Genomic DNA, 22,940 nt, shown 5'->3' on the forward strand with positions numbered 1-22,940 from the left:
TTTCTTGTGGTTGGTATCAAGTTTCATAGTGTTGTGGTCTGAAAATATGCACAGTATGATCTTGATCTTTTTGTACTTGTTGAAGGCTTATTTGTGTCCCATTATGTGATTTATTCTGGAGAATGTTCCATGTGCCTGGAGAAGAATGTATATTCTGCTGCTTTAGGATGAAATGTTCTGAATATATCTGTTAAGTCCATCTGGTCCAGTGTGTCATACAAAGCCATTTTTTTCCCTGTTTATTTTTGGATTAATCTGTCCATTGTTGTAAGTGGGGTGTTGAAGTCCCCTACTATATGGTATTATTCTCAATGAGTTTCTTTATGTTTGTGATTAATTGATTTATATATTTGGGTGCTCTCACATTTGGTGCGTCAGTGTTTACAATTTGTAAGTCTTCTTGGTGGATAGACCCCTTAATTATTATATAATGCCCTTCTTCATCTCTTTTTACAGTCTTTATTTTAAAATCTAGATTGTCTGATATAAGTATGGCTACACCGGCTTTCTTTTGGTGACCATTACCAAGAGAGATTGTTTTCCATCCCCTTATTTTCAATCTGAAGGTGTCTTTAGGTCTAAAGTGGGTCTCTTATAAACAGCATATAGATAGATCTTGTTTTCTAATCCATTCTGCTCCCCTATGTCTTTTGATTGGAGCATTTAGACCATTGACGTTTAGAGTGAGTACTGAAAGACATGAATTTATTGTCATTATGTTCCCTGTAGAGTTGGAGTTTCTGGTATTTTTCACTGGTCTTTTCTAGTCTTTGTTACTTTTGGTCTTTTTTTTTTCTTTTTTCTTTTTTTCATCAGAGAGTCCCCTTTAAAATTTCTTGCAGGGCTGGTTCAGTGGTCATAAACTCCTTTAATTTTTGTTTGTCTGGTAAACTTTTAATCTCTCGAGTTTGAATGACAGCCTTGTTGGATAAAGAATTCATATTTTTTTCCTGCATATTTTTTCTGATTCAGCACATCAAATATATCCTGCCACTCCTTTCTGGGCTGCCTTGTTTCTGTGGATAGTTCTCCTGCAAACCTGATCTGCCTTCCCTTGTAGGTTAAGGACTTTATATCCTTTGGTGCTTTCATGATTCTTTCCTTCCCTGAGTATTTTGTGAATTTGACTATGATATGCCTTGTAATGGTCGGTTTTTGTTGAATCTAATGGGAGTCCTCTATGCTTCCTGGATTTTGATGTTTGTGTCTTTCCCCAGCTAGGAAAGTTTTCTGTTGTGATTTTATCACATAAATTTTCTACCCATTTTTCCTCTCTTCATCTTCTGGGACCCCTATGATTCTGATGTTGCTCCTTTTTAATGAGTCACTGAGTTCTCTAATTGTTATTTTGTGCTCTTTTGCCTTGGTCTCCCTCTTTTTCTCTGCTTCATTATTCTCTATAAGTTTGCTCTGCCCCATCCATCTTTGCCACTGTGGCATATATTCAAGATTGCAGCTCTGTTGTAGCATTTTTTATTTCATCCTGACTAGGTTTTACTTCTTTTATCTCCGCAGAAAGGGATTGTAATCTATTTTCAACCCCAGCTAGTATTCTTATTATTGTGATTCTAAATTCTAGTTCAGACATCTTGCTTGTATCTGTGTTGGTTAAATCCCTGACTGTCATTTATTCCTGTTCTTTCTTTTGAGGTGAATTCATTTATTTCATCATTTTGGAGGAAGAAAAGGAATTAATAAAGTAAAAAAAAATTAAAAATTAAAAACAATACACAGAAATCAAATAAAGGATGCTAGAACATTTAGTCTGGTTGTTGAAAGAGGGGAAAAAAGGGAGTGATAAGAAAAGAGAAAAAAAGAAAAAAACAAAATAGGAAAAAAAGGAAAATGTTTGAAAATTTAAAAAATGAATACAATAAAATAGAATAAAATGAAGTTATGAAAGTAAAGTAGAATTTAAAAAACTTACAAAAGAGGAAGAAGTATAGTAGGAAAAAAACTAAAGAAAATCTTTTTAATAAAAATGGAAAGTAAAAATAGATGTTTTCTCTTTCTGTATTCAAGAATAAGAAAAGAAAAAATGAATAAAAGGACTAGCAAACAGAATGAAATACGATTGAAATTAATTGTAGTTTCCATAGAAGTCAAGCTATGAAGCACTTCATAGTCTGTAAACTAAGCAGGTGGAGAGACTTGTATTTGTCAAGAGCACTGTTGGCCCAGTTAGGTGGAGTTTAGTGTAACAGCTCAGTTCTCCACTATATGGCGCTGTTTAGTTTACTGGGGTGGATTGCTGAGGCACCTGTAGGTGGGTATGCGTGCAGAGGCGCGGGAGATGTGAAAATGGCATCACTCAACTACCCAGTCTCTAGTACCAGAACTCTGTGCTCTCCATCACTGGCTATCAAGCACCCCTCCTTTGTCTTTTGCTTCCATCCACTCCCTGAATCTACACTGTCCCTGACCAGCCATCAGGCTGCCAGGTGGCACCTCCCTCCTGAGTTCCATTTCTAGTGGGCTATGTTTCCTAATGCCTCACCTCTGAGAGACGGCGGCTTCCCTGCTCAGACCTTCTGGGGGAGGGTCTCACTGAGCAATGGCGGGGTACCCGCCCACCCCTGGAAACGTTCACAAGACTGCACTGCTGCCGAAGCCCAGAGACTGCAGCCTCATGCCAGCCCACCCCGGAAAAGGGTCACGTGATCTTGTACCAGCAGTGTTTCAGGCTTTATGGAAAAAACACAACACACATTGGGCACCAGTCTTCACCTTTAACGTCCTTGTTCCAGCAACGGCAAATGTGGCTCTTCTTCGGGGTTCCACTGTAAACTTTGCCAGTGGAGTGGCCACACAGCCTCTGCCACATGTCTGCCCAGCAGGGAACTGCTTCTCCCTGTGTGGCCAGAGGACCTTGTTCTCTGCTCCTGGGGATTCGCCCTTCCCACCAGAGCTCCACCAGGTATTGAGCTGCAGAATTTCAGACTCTGTGCTCTCCCTACTTATACAGTCTTAATGGAATTTAAATCCTCTTGTTTCTCCTTTTTTTGTTCAGTCCATGTGTTTGTTTCCACTTATCCACTTGCCAGCTGCTTTTTTTGGGGGGTAGAAGCTTTTCTCATACCACCCCCCCACCCCGCCTCTGTCCTCTTTCCACAAGCAAGAACAGCTTCCTGCCCCCACAGCTTCTCTCTTCACCAGTTCCCTCTCCGTGCAGTGTACCTGTCGAGTTCTGTGGTTCAGGTTGTGCAGATTGTTGTGTTAATCCTCAAATCAGTTTTCTAGGTGTGCCAGATGGTTTAGTGTTGATCTGGCTGCATTTCAGGGGTGGAGAGGCAAAAAAAAAACCTTCCATGCTGTTCCACCATCTTGGCTCCTCCCTATTATACAGTCTTTAAAATCTTCTTCCTCTTATTGGGAACCTGTTAGGAGGTCCGTGGAACACACTTCAAAACTATTTGAATAGTGTTTCCACTGTTGGGAGTGTTATGTATAAAGAATTAGTAGTTTTGAAAGACAGGGATTTTTCAAAACACCCCCCACAAACAAGAGGAATTAATGAACAAATGATGTAAATTTTCCCCTATCCCATCAAATCCGGAGTAACAAAATCTTCTTGATAAGAAATTAGATTACTTGAACTTAAATTCTTGACAATTTTATATGCATCCATTGCTCATCTTGTGCTGGCATATAATGGTTGCTATGGGTGACCTAGAAATGAAACCAATCATGGCACTGTAATTTAAAACTAAAACAGCTGGCAAAAATCCTTTCTCTCAGAGCATGTTGTCGTAGAAGTAAATGAAAAGGTTGGGAGACTTTTCATTTGCTTCTGTGATAACATGGACTACTTGAACTAAGGAACATATTAATGTTTCCTCTGAAGCTTTCTATTATGTGTCAGGAGCCCCATTTCAGGATATCACACCAGAGGTGATAGAAAAAGACAGATGATAGAATGAAACGGTTGGTCCTAACACAAAATAATCAGGCATCTTTATATTTCCACTTTACATTATAACAGGAAACCTGATTAGATTCTGTGGTTTTACCTAAAAATAAACCTGGCTCAGGAGGAAGTTTTTGTCTATATGCACCAATTCTTATTATAAACGAATTTCTTTTAAAAGCACAGACACGACCTCACCAGATACATTTTATACTGCTCATATTAAAAGCCAAAGTGAGTTCTTATATGTTTCAAATATTATAGTAGTAAAGTTTTCTTAAAATAAATCTCCATTTAAGGTTTCTGAATGTTGACCTAGTACAAAAAATAAAATAAAAACCACACGATTATGGGAAAATAGAATTTTACTGTGAAAAAAGAAAATGTTATAAAACTTTGTGTTTAACATTAGAATATTGATTCTACTAAACAGACCCTTTTCATAGAGTATGATATAGAATGTAAAATATGTAAGAACTACAGGGTAGTTTAGATTATACCTACCAGTGTCCTCTCAATCAATAATCTTGATTAATTGTTGGTTTTAGCTACCTAAAAGAAAAAAAATCTATAAAAGAATGTAGTAATTTAAACATTACCAAAGGAAATCTGCAGAAACAAGATTGGTACACTGAATATTGGATAAATATCAACTATGATAAAAGACATGTAAATAATAAAGCCATAAATGTACTAAACAAAAACATAGGTGAACTCCTTGAAAATAATATAATGGGGAGCTTTTCTGATTATGACTCATAATTTAGAAATCATAGAAATAAAGTCTGGTGGGTCTCTGGGTGGCACCAGTAGGTTGAGCTTTAGCTCATGTGATGATCTCATGGCTTGTGAGTTCAGCCCTACATCGGTCTCTGTACTGTCAGTGCAGAGTCAGCACAGAACCCGCTTCATGTCTTGGATTCTCTGACCCCTCTCTCTGCACCTACCCATTTACACTCTCACACAAAAATAAATAAACATTAAAAAAAAGTAAAGATTGGTAAATTGAACTACAAAAAAATTAAAAATATCTGCATCACCATAACAAAAGTCAGAAGCCAAATGACAACGTTAAAAACATCTCAACTCATACTGCAAAGAAGTAATCTCTCTAATCTTTAAAAGTTTTCTCGAAATTTACAAGAACAGATAAAAAAATATAAAGTGAAAATCGATTGTCAAATATAAAACTTAGGAAATATAAACAGGCAATTCAGAGAAAAGGTCAAAAAAATGACAGAATGTTCATTCTCTCATAAGAAGAGAAATACAAATTGAAATGATACTGAGATTCCATTTTCTTCCCCATCAAATTGTCACAAATTCTGAAGTTTTATATCACACACTATTAGTGAGGAAGAGTCTCATCCTACTGGTGATATTGGTAGATGATACAGTCACCTACAACAGCGGTTCTGAATTGAGGCAGTTTTGCCCTCCCAGAAAACATTTGGCGATATCTGGTGACATGTGGCAGCAGATGCTACTGGCACCTTAGTGGGTACAGGCCAGGGATGCTGTTCAACATCTTGCAATGACAGAATAGTCTTCCACGACAAAGAATTACTGGTCCAAAAAGTCAACAACATTGTTAAGAAACCTTGCTCTAGATGACAGTTATATAATATTGCTTAATTACTACATAACATAGTCTTCGTGTCCACAAATTTATCCTCCAGTTACAGACAAATGCAATGGAAGACTAAACACAGGTTATTCAATAAAGCATGGTATAGAATAGCAAAAAAACTAAAAAACAAAATGAGCAGCCATAATGTTCATCAGTAAGGACTGGTTAAATTATGATGCATACACAAGTGATTGTCAATGAATGGAGATATTTTCTATGTTTGATTAAAGAACTATCTCCAAAATATAATGTGAAGGAAAAAAAAGCTAAATGTTGATCAGTGGTTTATAATACGCTAACCTGGATATTGGAAAATGGGAAAAAAAATCTGTATTTGTAGTATTTATGCTTTCATAACATAGAGAAGCTCAGGAAAGATTTAGGCCACTGAAAGCAAAGTGTTTGATTTCATTTCCACGAAATGTTTAGAACCGAAAACCAACACAAGCTCTTTGTGAATGAGACCAATGATCAATTATTTGCTGAGAAGTATCCCTTAAGGGCAAAATATGAAAAAGATGGGTATTTCTAAGGAATTCTTTTTTTTAATGTTTGTTTGTTTGTTTGTTTATTGAGAGAGAGAGAGAAAGCATGGGCAAAGGAGAGGCAGGGAGAGAGGGAAAGAGAGAATCTCAAGCTGACTGCACTGTCAGCACAGGGCCCATTGTGGGGCTCAGTGTCACGAATTGTGAGATCATGACCTGAGCCAAAATCAAGAGTTGAGCTTAACCTACTGAGCCACCTAGGTGCCCTCTAAGGAATTCTTAGTAAGCAGAACAAAAGCAATAAAGAGAGGGGCACACGGGTGGCTCAGTTGGTTAAGTGTCCAACTTTGGCTCAGGTCATGATCTTGTGGTTTGTAGGTTCGAGCCCCACATTGGTCTCTGTGCTGACAGCTCAGAGTCTGGAGCCTGTTTCAGATTCTGTGTCTTCCTCTCTCTTTGCCCCTCCCCTGCTCACGCTCTGTCTCTCTCACTCTCTCTCAAAAATAAAATAAACATTAACATTTTTTTAAAATAATAAACACAATGAAGAAAAATTAATAATAACTGAAGAGACACATCATATTTATTATTATTATTTTTAAAATTTACATCCAAGTTAGTGCAATAATGATTTCAGGAGTATAATCCAGCGATTCATCACCTACATGTAATACCCAGTGCTCGTCCCAACAGGTGTCCTCCTTAATGCCCCTTACCCATTTAGCCCATCCCCCACCCACAACCCCTCCAGCAACCCTCAGTTTGTTCTCTATATTTAAGAGTCTCTTATGTTTTGTCCCCCTCCCTGTTTTTCTATTTTTGTTCCCTTCCCTTCTGTTCATCTGTTTTGTATCTTAAAGCCCTCATATATGTGAAGTCATATGATATTTGTCTTTCTCTGACTAATTTCACTTAGAATAATACAGTCTAGTTTTATCGATGTTGCTGCAAATGGCAAGAGTTCATTCCTTTCGATTACCAAGTAATATTCTATTGTGTATATATACCAAAACTTCTTTATCCATTTATCCGTCAAAGGACATTTGGACTCTTTCCATTCTTTGGCTATTGTTGATAGTGCTGCTATAAACATTGGGGTGCATGTGCCCCTACAAAACAGCATACCTGTATCTCTTGGATAAATACCTAGTAGTGCAATTGGTGGGTTGTAAGGTTGTTCTATATTTAATTTTTTGAGGAAACTCCATGCTGTTTTCCAGAGTGGCTACACCAGTTTGTATTCCCACCAGCAGTGCAAAAGGAGGAACGCATCAGATTTTTGACTATGTTGTCAGACTAACCATATCAAACTCAGGATTTGGCTGTTTTGGTTTCTGTTTTTTACAATACTATCGCAGTGCCCAGTGGCTGTTACACATATCATTAGTGAACTGATTTTGTCAGGATGCCTGAAAAGGGAAACTCAAAAACACTACCTTGAGTAATTCTAAGACATTCAGATAGAGAGAGGGGGAAAAGGGCAACTATGAATATTTTTAGAGGATAGGAATGGAATTTTAAATCACTGGATCTGTGTAAATTGGCAATTAAAGTATAGGCAAATTTTGTAATAGCAATTACTTTTAGTATTAGCTAAAATCAGTGAGAAAATAATGGAGAGTGATTTTCTTCACAGTACCAACTTCTAAGATACACTGCTGTGTGGTGTTTCTTCTAAGATTTAATAAGAAATATGATGATGAATGGCCCTGCTAATGCTTTTAAGGCAGCCAAGATTAGAAGATAGGACTCTTGTTAATAATTGTATATTATATGGAAGGAATCTGAGCATGGAGAGAATGACAAAAGAGCTGCTATTAGTTTTGAAAGATACTATCTAAGCTGCACTTAATGTTTTAAACTTTGGCTTCATTATTGTTCCACAAATGTAAAAGTTAATTTCCTCTCTCTTATTTCCATCTCCCCCACCCCAATCAGCTTCATGTACTTGTATTTTCAGTTTCCTACCTCATCCAATGATTTACTAATTTTTAAGAATTTTCTTAAAAAATTTTTTTTAATGTTTATTTAGTTTTGAGACAGAGACAGCATGAGTTGGGTAGGGGCAGAGAGAGAGGGAGACATAGAATCTGAAACAGGCTCCTGGCTCTCAGCTGTCAGCACAGAGCCTTATGCGGACCTTGAACCCATGAACAGTGAGATCGTAACCTGAGCTGAAGTCAGACGATTAACCGACTGAGACACTCAGGCACCCAGAATTTTCTTATGGAAACAACATGTGTTTATTGTAAAAAACAAACTTGGAAGTAATAAATCAAAAAAATGACACATGTTAATTGTCCTGCTGCTAAGTGATAGTATGATAAAAATATTCTGTTTCATCACAGGTTATGGTTTGATGTCTAGCAATTATTTTGATTGAAAATAATGTCATCTTGGCAATTACACATGATCTCATGACAAGACTAAATATAAATCACTTGCTATAAATTTTAAAGAAAAAGAGTTTTGAGGTTTTTGTCCCCTAACAGAGCGTGTGAAGTAGTGATTCTTTAGAAATACTACCAGCATCCTCTTAAACACATCTAATCTGCGACTGTGTTCTGCCAGTGTCTTTGTTTAATAACTGAAACTAACTTAAATCTGAAAACAAACATTTCATTTCTTGAGAGTCACCTGTAATGAATCCTGCCTAGATGTTGTTCGGCTTGATTCTGCTGACATATTTATCATAGGGGCTGTCTCTGGAACCAGAGAGAAGATAGTATCTTCAGAGTAGACGGCGTGTAGTACATGCAGAGAACTGCTCAAAGCAACCAATTCCTGTTATGTTTTTTACAAATTACAACTATAGCTACTTCTGAATTACCATATTATTCGAAATGGGAGAGAAAGAATATTTAAATATTTTAAAAACAAGGAAGATAGTCTTTTCAGCAGGAATCATGCTACAATTCATTTAGTGTGCTAAACGTGATATTTATTTGTTTTGGGTATATTTACTGATAGCAAAGCTATCCTACGGCAGAATCTTCTACAGTAGAAGGCTTTCTCTGTTGCTTAGGCATGCTGCTAGAGCTAGAAGTGTCTTTTTAAACATTGTTAGACAGCCTTGGTTCCCTCTGCGAAGTCTGTAGACTAACACCAAGGAGCTGACATTTAACTAACAAATTTTCACTGAGATGAATGATTTGAGTCAAGTGGCATAAAATGACTTCAAAGTGTTCAGAAATTGAATCCAAGAATCAAACTATGCTGAACAGCAGCCTTCTGGGCCTGTTTTATATCCATGTCAAAAGTTCAACTTTTCTTTGACTGGAGGACTTGAGACTAAATGCTCTGCATGGTAATTCCTGTAGTCTTAATTATTCTATCAAGTCCAATTACAAAGTGGAGTTTTCAAGGACCAGAAAGCTTGAACATTATTAGGAGAACAAATTAGGAGAACAGCTGAATGTCTGAGCTATGTATATTCTAGACACCATATGGCACAGAATCCTGAACTGGGCATTCCCATTGCCTGGATCACCTGGTGATGGTAAAATTACAAAATTAAGGAATCAACTAATACTATCTCTCTTACTTTATTCCTTATTTTGATTCCATTTACTTTTGAAATTCAATTTTTTTTGAGATCATTGTAGATTCAAATATATTAAGAAATAATAGAGGAATCTGTGTACCTTTTACCCATTTCTCCCCAGTGGTAAAATCTTGCATAACTATAGTGTAGGATATTGAGGTTGATACAATCCCTTGACCTTATTCAGATACACTGGTTTACATGCACTTACTTGTGTAGTCACCACCAAAGTCAAGATAAATAACTGCCCATCATCACAAATATCCCTTGTGCTGCTCCTTCATAACTACATCTATCTGCTTCCAACCATCCTCATCCTTAACCCTTGGCAACCACTTATCTGTTCTTCATCTGTATAATACTGTAATTTCAGAAATGTTATATAAATGAAGTCATACAGCATGTAACCTTTGGGGATTGGCTTTTCTCACTCTGCATATTTTTCTGAAAATTCATCCAAGTTATCGTAATATACCAATGGCTAGTTCCTTTTTATCACCAAGTAGTATTCCACAACATGGATGAACTGGTTTGTTTAACAGTTTACCCATTGAAGGACAGTTGGGTTGTTTCCAGTTTTAGATTATTACAAATAAAGCTTCTGTGAACATTAAGGTTCAGGTTATTGTGTGAACATAAAGTTTTCATTTGTCTTAGATAAATGTCCAAGATGCAATTGCTGGGTCTTATGGCAATTGCACATATAGTTTTATAAGGATTTGGCAAACTGTTTTCTAGAGTAGTTATGTCATTTTACATTCCTGATGTCAAACATCTATTCATATGCTTATTTGCTACCTGTATGTTTTCTGTGAAATGTCTATTCATTTTTTTCCCCTATTTTCTAATTAGATTGTCTATTTTACTCATTATTGAGTTTTAGGGTTGTTGATGCTCGGTCTCAATACTAGTCCTTTACCAAATATGTGGTTTATGAATATTTTCTCCAAATCTGGAGCTTGTCTTTTCATCCTCTGACCAGGGGAAATGTTTCTATTTCAATTCCCAGAGCAAAACTTCTTGATTTTGAGGAGATCTAATCTATCCATGTATAGATTTAGCTTTTAGTGTCAAATCTATAGATCCTTTGCCTAGCCCCAGATAGTGAAGATTTGCTCTATTTTTTAAGTTTTATAGTTTTATGTTTAAGTCCTTAAGACTTCTGAGTTATTTTTTTAAATTTTTTAATGTTTATTTTTGAGAGAGAGAGAGAGAGAGAGAGAGACATAGCATGAGTGGAGGAGTGGCAGAGAGAGAGAGGGAGACACAGAATCCGAAGCAGGCTCCAGGCTCTGAGCTATCAGTACAGAGCCTGATGCAGGGCTCGAACCCACAGACTGTGAGATCATGACCTGAGCCAAAGTTGGATGCTTAACCCACTGAGCCATTCAGGAGCCCATTGAGTTAATTTTTTTTAAATAAGGTGTGAGAGGTTTAGCTTGAAGTTTACCTTTATGGCTATAGATGTACAATTAATCTAGCACCAGTTATTGAAAGTTTATATTTCTTCCATTGGTTTTCTTTTATAATTTTGTCAAAAATCAGTAGGGCACATTTATGTGGGTTTATTTCTGGTTTCCCTATTCTGTTCCATTCATATATACGTGTACCTCTCCACCAATATCACACTATCTTGATGACTGTATTTATAAGTAATCCTTAAAAAGGGGTAAAGTGTCTTCCCATTTTATTCTCCTGTTTTGAGATTGTTTTAGGTATTCTAGAGTCTGTGCCTTTCCACATAAATTTTAGACTAAGCTTTGTGTCTACAAAAAATACCTGAAACAAGAGATGGTAAAAACCTGAAATAAAAATCTCAATGAATAAAACTAAATATTTCAGCTGATTTTAATAGTCATATTGGAGTGTAGGTGGTGGGATATTAGTTTACTCAGACTACCATACAAAATACCAAAGTCTGGGTGGCATAAACCACAGAAATGTATTTTCTTACAGTTCTGGAGACTGGAAATCCAAGATCAAAGTGTCAGCAGGGTTGATGTCGCTCTTTTGGTTGTAGATGGCTGCCTTCACACTGTGTACCCACATGGCCTTTTCTTGGTTGTGCAAGGAGAGGGAAAGCAAGCTCTTCTTGTCTCTTTTTTTAAGGACACTAATCCTATAGGACCAGAGCCCCACCCTTAGAATCTCTTTTAACTTTCATTACTTCCTTAAAGCCTCTATCCAAATGCAGCCACCTGGGGGATTAGAGTTTCAACATAGGGGGACACAGACATTCACTTCATAACAGATGGAATAACCAAATATCCCCAGAAAGTTTGTAATAATTGCCATTACTCTCGTGAGTGCATACAACAACCCCTAATCCTCTTGATGTCCTAAGGAAGTAGGGGTAATATTATTATCCTCTTTCATAAATAAGGAAGCTGAGGCCTGTGAAGTCTAAGTAACTTGCTTAAGTTCACTCAGATAAAAGAAGTTGTAAGCTTTTAAACTACATCATACTACTTCTCTGTAGCAAATTATTAGAAAGAGGAAGAGAAAAAATTTGCTATATTGCAAATAATGTCTAAAACAGCAGTAATTGCTTTAGGTACAAATGCAAAACAGAAAATATGGTGGAGAATTGTGATTTTTTGTTTGTTTGTTTGTTTGTTTTTTAGCCCACAACAATCCTCCTTTTCAGTATCATCAGTAAGAGTGCAAAATGACAATGGAAACCTGGAGACTCCCTGGGAGGCAGTTTCTATAGGAGATCAACAAAGCAAGCTCATTTTTCTTTTGTGGAGCCCAGAATAAACCAATAAGAGTTAAACACAACAAACTGAGTTGAACAAGAAATGAAAGCATGCCAAGGGCAACAAATAGATTTTTAATTTTTGTGTGTACAGCTTTCCTCTCCTTAGTGTCTCTCTGTGATGAATGAGGTGAACAACAGACCCTCTGTAAATTACAGACTCTGGATAAATTATGAGCAGAGTAACAATGCATGAACCACAACATTTTTCTCTGGGAACAACTGCTTTGCTTTTATCCTAGGGGGTCTTCTGCCCAGAGATGGAATCTGGGCTGTTTAGACGCTTGTATACGCACTATACACTGCAGAGGGCATGTGCTGCAGAGGAATTGAGTTTAGACATTATTTAAATGTACTGACTTTTTGCTACTTTTCCTGTTCCTCTTGCAATAAACTTCTGAGTGGAAAGAATTAGGCATAGACTGAAAGTTTCTTTTAAATTTTAAAAATAGTGATTGTCCTTTAAAAAATCTATAAATGTGGGGTGCCTGGGTGGCTCAGTCGGTTAAGCGTCCGGCTTCAGCTCAGATCATGATCTCAGAGTTTGTGGGTTAGAGCCCCGTGTCAAGCCCTGCGTTGGGCCCTGTGCTGACAGCTCAGAGCCTGGAGCCTGCTTTGGATTCTGTGTGTGTCTCTCTCTGCCTCTCCCCCATTCGCACTCTGTCTCTCTCAAAAATGAAAAAACGTTAAAAAAATTTTTTTTTAAATCTATAAATGTGTTTGGATAATATGAAATTTATGTTTCCAACCCATATTTGGTTAATTTATTGCTTTTTAGTAATTGTTTAGGGTTTCTAGTAACCAGAACATAAAAATAAATAGTACAAAACATTTTACAGATAATTACTATATTATTATATTGATATCACGTTTCACAGGCATGTGCATCCTTTTTCTTATCTACATTTTTTTAACTGACTTAAAGTACGAGGATTGTCTCTGCCTTGGTACAGCACCTGGCAAAATGCAATAAAAATGCATTCGGAGAATCACAACATTAGGACTGAAAAGGAATGTATAGACTAGGTAGCTCAAATTCCTCATTTTATGTGTGTGTGTGTATATATATATATATATATGTGTGTATGTATATATATATTTATATATATGTATGCGTATATATATTTATATATGTATGTATTTATGTATGTATTATATATACGTATGGGAAAAGAGAAGGAAAAAATGGAAATCTTTTCACAGCTCACCCACTAGAGGCATACTATATACATAAGTCTTTAGGGAAGAGAGAAAGATAAAATATTACTCCTTATTTAAAAATGTTCTGTGTCTACGACATAGTGAAAATAATTTGAAGAACAAAAACTGGGTAAGCGGGGAAAAAGGAGGAGAGAAGAGAGTCAAGATCAGGACAAGTGGATGCAGCTTTGTCACATGGGAAAAGGACCAGAAATGTGTGCACTGTGCTGCTGTTGAATGAGCTGCAAGTGCCCGCCCTGCCAATATTGTTCAGGTAGTAACTCTGAGGAACTGTCGTATAAATTTAGCTTGAGCTACTGTTCCACCCCCAGAAACTTCAGTTCTATTTCCCACAGAAAACAGTGAAGCAGTCTAGAAAAAAGTATACTTTTGTGCCCTTTCATGAAAGAAGCAGGGAGGTAAAGGTCACCAATTTGCCTTTGCTTAACATTTTCCTGTGTAATTGGGTACCCGTGATACAGCTTCAAAGTCCCTGTCCTGTGCCCCTAAATTAGACTGATCCTTAAAATCCTGCAATTGAGCAGGCTTCTTCCTCTGACCTTTTCTGCTTCTGTTGTAAATCCATTAGCATTAAGGTCTGTCTGAACGTACAATGAAATGTTGGTTTGCCAATAATCACAATGCATAATCAACATCTTTCATTTTGTAGATTTTATGAAAAGCTTATAGATACTCGCTTTTGCAAATCTCTGACCATAGTTGAGGAACCTAAGCTTAGAAATAGAGGATTACAGAGTAGATAATTGCTATCAGTACTTTTCTCCAGGTTTTATCAGGGTAGGGAACTGATAATAGTATTTCAGTGAACCATAATGTTTATTTAAAGAGACAGTCAAGTATTGTCCACAGACCAAAATCAAGCCAGTGTATTATCCAGGAGCTGGAAAAGAAAGAAAGAAAGAAAGAAAGAAAGAAAGAAAGAAAGAAAGAAAGAAAGAAAGAAAGAAAGAAAGGAAGGAAGGAAGAAGAAAGAAAGAAGGAGAAAGAAAGAAAGAAAGAAAGAAAGAAAGAAAGAAAGAAAGAAAGAAAGAAGAGAAAAGAAAAGAAGAAGAAAAAGAATATTTTGGGGACACATAAAAGGTGTAGTTGACCCTGGGACAACATGGGTTTGAAGTGTCAAGGTCCACTTATATAGAGATTTTTTTTTTTTTTTTTTAATAAATACAGTCAGTGTAGGGGCGCCTGGGTGGCGCAGTCGGTTAAGCGTCCGACTTCAGCCAGGTCACGATCTCGCGGTCCGTGGGTTCGAGCCCCGCGTCGGGCTCTGGGCTGATGGCTCAGAGCCTGGAGCCTGTTTCCGATTCTGTGTCTCCCTCTCTCTCTGCCCCTCCCCCGTTCATGCTCTGTCTCTCTCTGTCCCAAAAATAAATAAAAACGTTGAAAAAATTAAAAAAAAATAAAAAAAAAAAATAAATAAATAAATACAGTCAGTGCTACAAATGTATTTTCTCTTGTGAATTTCTTTTTTTTTAATTTTTTTTCAACATTTATGCATTATTGAGAGATAGAGACAAACTGAGCATGAGCAGGGGAGGGGCAGAGAAAAGGGGAGACACAGAATCTGAAGCAGGCTCCAGGCTCCGAGCTGTCAGCACAGAGCCCGACACGGGGCTGGAACTCACAAACCGTGAGATCATGACCTGAGCCAAAGTCGGACACCCAACTGATGAGCCACCCAGGCGCCCCTCCTGTGATTTTCTTAATAAAATTTTCTTTTCTATAGCTTACTTTATTGTAAGAAATATAGTATATAATACTACAAAATATGTATTAACTATGTTATTGGTAAGGCTTCCAATCAACAGTAGGCTATTAGTAGTTCAGTTTTGGGGGAATCAAAATTATATGTGGATTTTTCAAGATGCTTGGGTGGCTCAGTATGGTGAGCATCATACTTCAGCTCTGGTCACAATCTCACAGTTCATGAGTTCGAGCCCTGTACCAGGCTCTCTGCTGTCAGTGCACAACCCGCTTCAGATCCTCTGCCTTCCTCTCTCTTCCCTTTCCTGCTCATTTTCTCCCTCTCTCTCTCTATCTCTCTCTCTCTCAAAAGTAAATAAAAACATTAAAACAAAACAAAATTACATGTGGATTTTCAACAGTGTGAGGGGTTTACACACCTAACTCTCACTTTATTCAAGGGTCAACTGTATAGGAAGTTCAAATATCAGTGTCCATAAATAAAGTTTTATTGGAAAACAGTCATGCTCACTCATTTACATATGTCTATGGTTGGTTTAACACTACTATGAATAGCAGAGTTAGTATTTCGGACAGAAACCATATGACCCACAAATCCTGAAACAATCACTATCTGACACTCTATAGAAAAGGTTTGTGACCCTGATTTATTTTACAATAGACCATTTTACCCCAAGAGTACTTGAAACTTATTCAATGATTGTTTACTCCCCCTTTTCCCTGCTTCAAATGAGAATTTTCTCTGTACCGTTAAACCAATGATCGGACAAATTTCACCAAATTCCAAGGTAAGAAAACATTCAGGAGTGTGTTTCAGTTTTTTTCAGTTGCTTGCTAGAACTTTTCATCTCTTCAAATAGGCTGTTCAGTGCATGCACTTATAGAGACTGATTCTTTTCCATCTGTCTGTAGGGCCCTCCCCCACCTTCACATGTTTTCCACTACCCATTACTTATTTTTCTCTAAGAACTGGTTTGTTACCAACTTAGACTTAACATTAATGGCAAATATCTTGACTATCATCAACAAAGAAAGTTAATAGGAATGATCAGGATTCCATATTAGGCAGGAAAGCTAACTACTTGCTCCCTCTCCTGCATTTTCCTCTACCTCTTATTAAAGAAAAGCCTTTGGAGTATGCTACAACTTCTTTCTGAAGCTTCGTTTTTCCCCTCTCCAATCACTTTTCTGTGCCTCAGCAGAGGGGAGAAACTGTTCTGATTGGTGAATTTCGAGAACTTGAATGTGCCTGGATCAGCCTAATGGATCACCTGCCTGGAGCAGCCTCTGGCTCTACTACTCTCCCATTACATAATTTGTGTGGTGATGACTTTCCTCTTTGTAAAGAATGTATAGAGTTGCCTGGAATGGAGTATTGGGGAACTTGATATAAAGAATGCATAGAGTTGCCTGGAATGGAGTATTGGGGAACTTGATGTAACCATGGCATCTTAGTCACCTTCTCCCATCACATTTGGGCTTAGCAAAACTGACCCCTTATCTCCATCAATCTGACTCAGGTATCTTATTTTCAGTGTGGTTCAACCTCAGGAAGAGAAAAGATATGTATTGGTTATTGATTTCCCAACTTCCAGCAAAACATAAGGGAATATTTGACTTACAATATTTTGCACTAGAAATCCACACTTAAATGATTTCTACAGAAATTCTAAATTGCAAATGAATTTACTACAAAAGTGTCAAAGATAAAAGCATTAAGAGTTTTTTAATACACTGAGGATCCCCTCCTCCAATTTCCTCTGTATCAGAAGAGGATTAAACTTCAAAAAAAAAAGTTGATTCAACAAATACTCATTGAGGATTCATTAGATGCAAGGCATCATGCTAGGAGATGCAGTAAATTAGAAGCAAAATAAAACATTAAATCATAAGGTACTTGCAATCTAATTGGATAAGAGTGGTTAAAAAATTGCGTGAAAGCTATTATATGAGACTGTATAGTAAATGTCACAGGAAAGAATAAAACAGAATTCTAAAGCATTTCAAAGGAGAGTGAGACCACATAGGATTAGCTGAATCAGGAAGGGTTTTGTGGGTGAACTATTCAGATATATGGAATTAAAAGTTTTGATGGGAAGAGAATGCATTTTCTAATTGATAATTTTCTAATTGATAATAAATTATTTTCTAATTGATAATAAATATTTTAGCTAGGAAGTCTATTCTTTTTGATGGAGTAACCCTCTGCTTCTTTATTCTGTGCCCCCGCCCCCACCCCCCACCCCGTGCTCTCTATGCAGCGGGAGGTAATTTGCGCTCATGTCTTTATTCCATCTGCCTTCTGGATTGCTGAAGTTGGTGTTAATTAAGTGACTGTGACAGTGTCTGTCCAAAAGATACAACATGAGTATGGTCATAGATGAGATTACATTTGGGGGAAGAAAATCAGTACTGAAACAGGATAAATAAAGGAAACCCTTGATACATTACCCTACAAAATTCAACTCATTGTGCAGTGGCCTGGCCTTATTAAAATGGAGAATAGACTGAAATGAGACTCCCAAAGCCTCCCTGCAGTCAGTTGGAGATGCACCTGAAAGCCAGGGTTTACTCCACTCTGGACTGGGGACAATGAGCTTCCCCCATTCCTTGTCTTGTGTTAACTTGCACGTGTTTACATCACCAAGAGGGTAGACTCCATTTGATAAAGTGAGAGGCACTTCAGTCAGTCTTCTTTATGATGAACTCTGGGAGAGGCAAACCACTTTTTTAACACACATTTTGATATTACGTAATTGACAAGCCCTCAATATTCCTTTGGGGCTCCCACTATTCAGTGGAACAGCCTACCAAATGCAAGGAGTGTCAGATATTAATGTTGAATTAAAACTGCAGGTAAAAACGGGGACACTGGCATATTCCTGTCCATGGGCTTGACAGGAAATTTATTTTGCTGTAGCTGAAAAGTAATTAACCTCCACTGTGAGAGAATTCTATTACTAGTAGCTATTCTGCCATGCAAAGTGCACTACATGGAAATGTTACAGGCTATCAAGCAGAAACGGCAGATTTGTCTGCATTTTAAACTGAATTTCCATTACCCTATTCTCTTCTCTTCTGTATCTCTCCTTCTTCACCACCTTCTCTCTTGTTTCCACTGAAGCTGGAAATTGAGACACTGTGGAACTTGAAAAAGGTTGAAAGCAGAAGAGTGCTTATAAGGATTTTGTAAGACCTATTTTTTCCTGGTATTTGAATTTTTTAAAAAACAAGTATTATTTTTTGGTGTAGTAGAAAATGCAGAACTATGCGAAAATACCCAATCATGAGTAATTTTACTATGGATATGTACAAGAAAATCATAATTCACTTATTTCTACTTCTTTTCTCATCTTCAATGCTATATATACACACATGCACACAGAGGTGTATACATAATCTGTATAAGGAAGAGATTTGAGGATAATTACCACCTGGAGTTGTTATTTCTGCTATAACACTTGTTTAGAAAATGCAAATTTGTTCCAAAGCGATTGATATATTAGACAACAATTTGAGCATAATGCAAATTTTGTGTTTGCTCATGTCTGATTTTTTTTGTCTATAAGAAACACTCAGTAAAGGCATAAAACCATACTCAGCTGAAGGGAGCCCGTTAGGAATACAGAATACACAAACATACACCTGTATACACCTCAGCTAACTACCAGGTACCTCAGTTCACCACACGTGTTATGAGCCACACACATTCACATCTAATATTACAACTCTCTTTCTGATTTCAGATAATCTTCCCTCTGCGAATCCTCACCAACAAGCTGCCGCCCTTCCAACTTGAACCATCTGTCATTTTCAAGGTAAAGTGTCATATTTATTGTAGGATTCATATATTTCTTAATCATGTCACTGTGCTAGTACTTTTATTAGATCACTACTCGTCTTCTGATGTGTCACTGATCAAGGTTTCTGAGTGTTTTCCTCCTGTCTTCCTCCTCCCATAAGCCCTGTGGTTTTCTTAATTCACATTTATGCATAGCACATTTTAAGGAATATAGACTGCATTATAGCTGAACTAACTACACTTCCCATTTCCTTTCATTATTATGATTAATGTGTGACTCTTGTTTCATCAGTGATGAATATTTCTGATTTTTCGGTGCATTTGTCACATAAGTACAGGTATACGGTAACCAGTCATACTTTAAGCTGTTCCACCAGAATAAGGGAAGATCTTTCTCCTAGAAAACAATTGCTAGAGTAAAGAACACAAAACAAATGGTTTTAAGAGCTCTTACTGGTTTTCTGAAATAATAATAGTCGTCACTCATAGAAGCCTTACCATAGATGCTTGGCGTCCTGCCAAACCCTTCTGCATGGATTCCCATGCCAATGTGGACAGGAGGATCAAGTTATCCTCTTTGTTTGGCAAATGAGGACTCCAAAGCTTTGTGAACCTAAGTAGCTTGTCCATTGTTTCTGAATTATTCATGATTGAACAGAGGACTTTGAAGAAGACCAAAGTAAAAACTAGAGTTCTGTCACCTCCATGGTCTTTCTTGTTGTTTTCTAATGTGTCAAAGCTTATTAACACTTTCACTTAGATATAACTGGGTTTAGCACTCTCATTTAAGAAATGAATAAATTTAGGTTCAGGGAATCTGTGCAGTAGGTACTTTGGTCAAAGCTAGAATTTAAGACCCAGATTACCTGACTTGACATTCATTTCTCCAGGCCCTTCGTGCTATGTTTTTAAGTGTCAGGGTGAGTGGAGATTGGTTCCTGAGAAACTGTTTGGTATCATAACTGCTATATGATAATTCAACTAATGCTTTGTTTTCTTCCATTTCTTAAGTAAAATAACATTCATAGTTATGAACTCCTTGAAATAAAGAGTAGTGACCAACCACATCACAGTTGTATATTTCCAGAAATAAGATAGAAAAAAAAAAAAAATCAATCCCAAAATATCAAGCCTTTTTCCTTAGAACAACATCTATATGTGGGGTAGTTTATGGTAATGACCATTTATAACCTACTATTCTGGGAAATGAACTTTACAAACATGAAAGCCAACTTGTAAATTTTTCCTGACAGAGAATAACACTGAGCTCCAGAAAGCAGAATGCATTGTTCATTCTCTCTGGGATCTGTCACTGTTCATGATCATTAAAGAAGGCAGATGGGATAAACAAATGTCTGTTATTTGACCGTTACAGGAAAGTCGAGATGGAAAACAAAATCGCCCCCCCCTCTTTTTTTTTTGGTCTTGAAATAGCTTACTGGGCTGTCTGCCTTCACTCTAGGAAAATGCCATGAACTGGTGGTGGTAGTTGTGGTTCAGTCTATTTTAGATGCCAAGAAAGCAAAGCGGTCGCTGAAAATTACAGGGGATGTAAATTTTCAGAATTACAGACTAATGGCTCCCTTCTTCTCCTCGATTGCCTAACAGCCATGTGTGTGAGTGACAGCTATGCATTAACAGCATGCCGCCCTCCTTCTCAGGAAGAGGTGGCTGATGGCATGTTTCAGATATGAAATGACTTTGGCTTTAATGGTGGACTATAGGAAATTGGGGATTTCTTTTTTTATAAATTGGCATTTTTTAAGTGACAGGAACCTCTAGGATTTTCTATTACTATTATTAATGAACAATGTTTAAATACCTTTGTAAGAAGGATTTTGAATTGTAATACATTTAGGAAAGATTTCCACTTCTTTTTCTCTTGAAAAGTTTTTGCAAAAAAAATAATTAGGTTTACAATCTGCTAATGGGGAACGATTCAGAAGTCTTTTATTCTCCTTTAACCAATCCTCTGAGCTGATAGAGAAAAAAAATCAATGTGTATTGGGCCATCTTGATTAATTTAATAGTCTTTAACACTCAAGCTTCTCCCCCACCCAGGTTGAAATCTGTAAATTCTTTGTCAAGAATTTATCTTAAGGGCATAGGGAACAAGTTGGGTTCAAAGATTTCTATCAAAATAAGGATTTGTACCTATAGGATGAACTAATGACAAACTGTAGTAAATGGTTCCTCAGCAAATTTTTTTTTGAGCTTGAATTTAAATGTTTTTAGTCTTGGAAAATCAAGACTGATTCCAACTATAATATTCTGGAGGACCAACATGTATATACTTTGTATTTCATTGTACAATTTTTCAGAAGAGATTAGCAACAGGGAGTGAAGGCCAGGGATCCAATTGTTCCTAGATCTCTGGATTCAAAAGCTTCATTTTTACCCTTGAAGAAGAGAAAAACTGCATTTTTTCCCAAAGGTTGTAGTGTAGCTCACCCAGTGAATGAATTTCAGAAACAGAAAAATTTAAGAGCATTTTTAATTGATTAAACTTGCAGACAGAACGCAAAGTCATTCCTGACAAGTGACAGAGAGTAAGGATGGGAGAAAATGACATTTAACTTTTAAATCAGGACCAGCAGAAGGTTGGTTCTTAACTTTCTAACTTTCTTTAAGTTTACCTTGTAACCATTCACTTGCATCGAAATGAAAATCTTCATAAAAAAGGTATCAACACAAACATACATATACATTATGTTGATATATTTTTATTAAGATATGTATCTTAATACATATGTATTTAAGTATATATTATGTATATATATATACATGCTATACGTATACATATGCGTACATATATATATATGTACAGATTATATTGATAAGTGTCATATAAAATCTAGGTGTAAAATATTGAAATGAAAGCATACTAATATTCAAGAGAAAATTATATATAGAAATAGATTTTAAAAACTAGGAAGCAAATTTCTTTTTACAAAAGTAGGTATCAGGAGTAATAGGTGAAGAAAAATTATATAGGAAGATATCTAAGAAACAACTTTTTTTATGATACTTAGGATGAGTCTTTCCTCCCCCCCCCCCCCCCCCCCACCTTTTCTGGACTAAACAAGGAATAGCAAGGGAGTCCTTTGTGAAAAATATGTCAGGCGAAAGAAGAAAGATGGGAACTCACATAAGAACATCTGTTCTCCAAAGCCACTTGAAAAATAACTGAGTATTAACGTGGAAGAACATGTGCTCAGCATGAAACTAACCACAAGTAACGTGGTAGCAGGGAGGAGGGGAGAGTAGCATAAGGAACTTGCACCCTACTGAGAGATAAGTTCTGAGTGTCCGATTCCAAGTCACCCCCTCAGCTAATGTGAGAGGAAGTGGCGGCAGGCATTATCCCAGCAAATTGCCCGTGAAGTGTGGCACAAGTTGCAACTGAATCAAAATCTAGAAATACAAAAGCCGTATTACAACAAATGAGATCGCAAATAAAATTTCAGGGTTTTTTTTTTCCCCTTTAGATGCCAGACATATTTATAAAATCAAGAAGGATTTTTTAATGATTCTCCTTTTAAGGTAGAGGTAGATTTTCTGAATTATCAATATGCAATTGTGAATGAGCAATTTTAAATTGTGTATTATTTTTTAAATTACCCTTTTATTTCAATTTCATATATTTCAGAGACAGTTATGATCAATGGAAGAGTATAATCAAATGCTTTAAATTTTCCTAAGATTCTGGAAATGCTTGATCTTGTATCTGGGATAGTAAGAATGCCACCAAATTTGCTACTAGTTCAAAAGAGATATAGTAAGGAAGCACCTTTCACCAGCTCTTTTAATTTGGGACTGTTTTAAAATATTATTTGCATATTTAGTTTGTTTACGCATTCAAGGAAATAGTGAAAGGAGAAAAATGTTAACT

General features: G+C 36.8%; 1 long non-coding RNA gene across 1 annotated transcript in view; it reads left to right on the forward strand.

The window, feature by feature from the left end:
* The window catches only part of LOC147583240 (uncharacterized), a 167,684-nt gene extending 148,613 nt beyond the window's left edge, over positions 1 to 19,071 (forward strand). The window contains exon 3 of the long non-coding RNA XR_015242970.1: positions 18,993 to 19,071. This is a non-coding gene — a long non-coding RNA (uncharacterized LOC147583240). The remainder of the gene's footprint in view (positions 1 to 18,992) is intronic.
* The last annotated feature ends 3,869 nt before the right edge of the window (positions 19,072 to 22,940 follow it).

The sequence above is a fragment of the Puma concolor genome, chromosome A2, assembly GCF_028749965.1.
Source record: "Puma concolor isolate L17-30 chromosome A2, mPumCon1.1.hap2, whole genome shotgun sequence".
Lineage (NCBI taxonomy): Eukaryota > Metazoa > Chordata > Mammalia > Carnivora > Felidae > Puma > Puma concolor.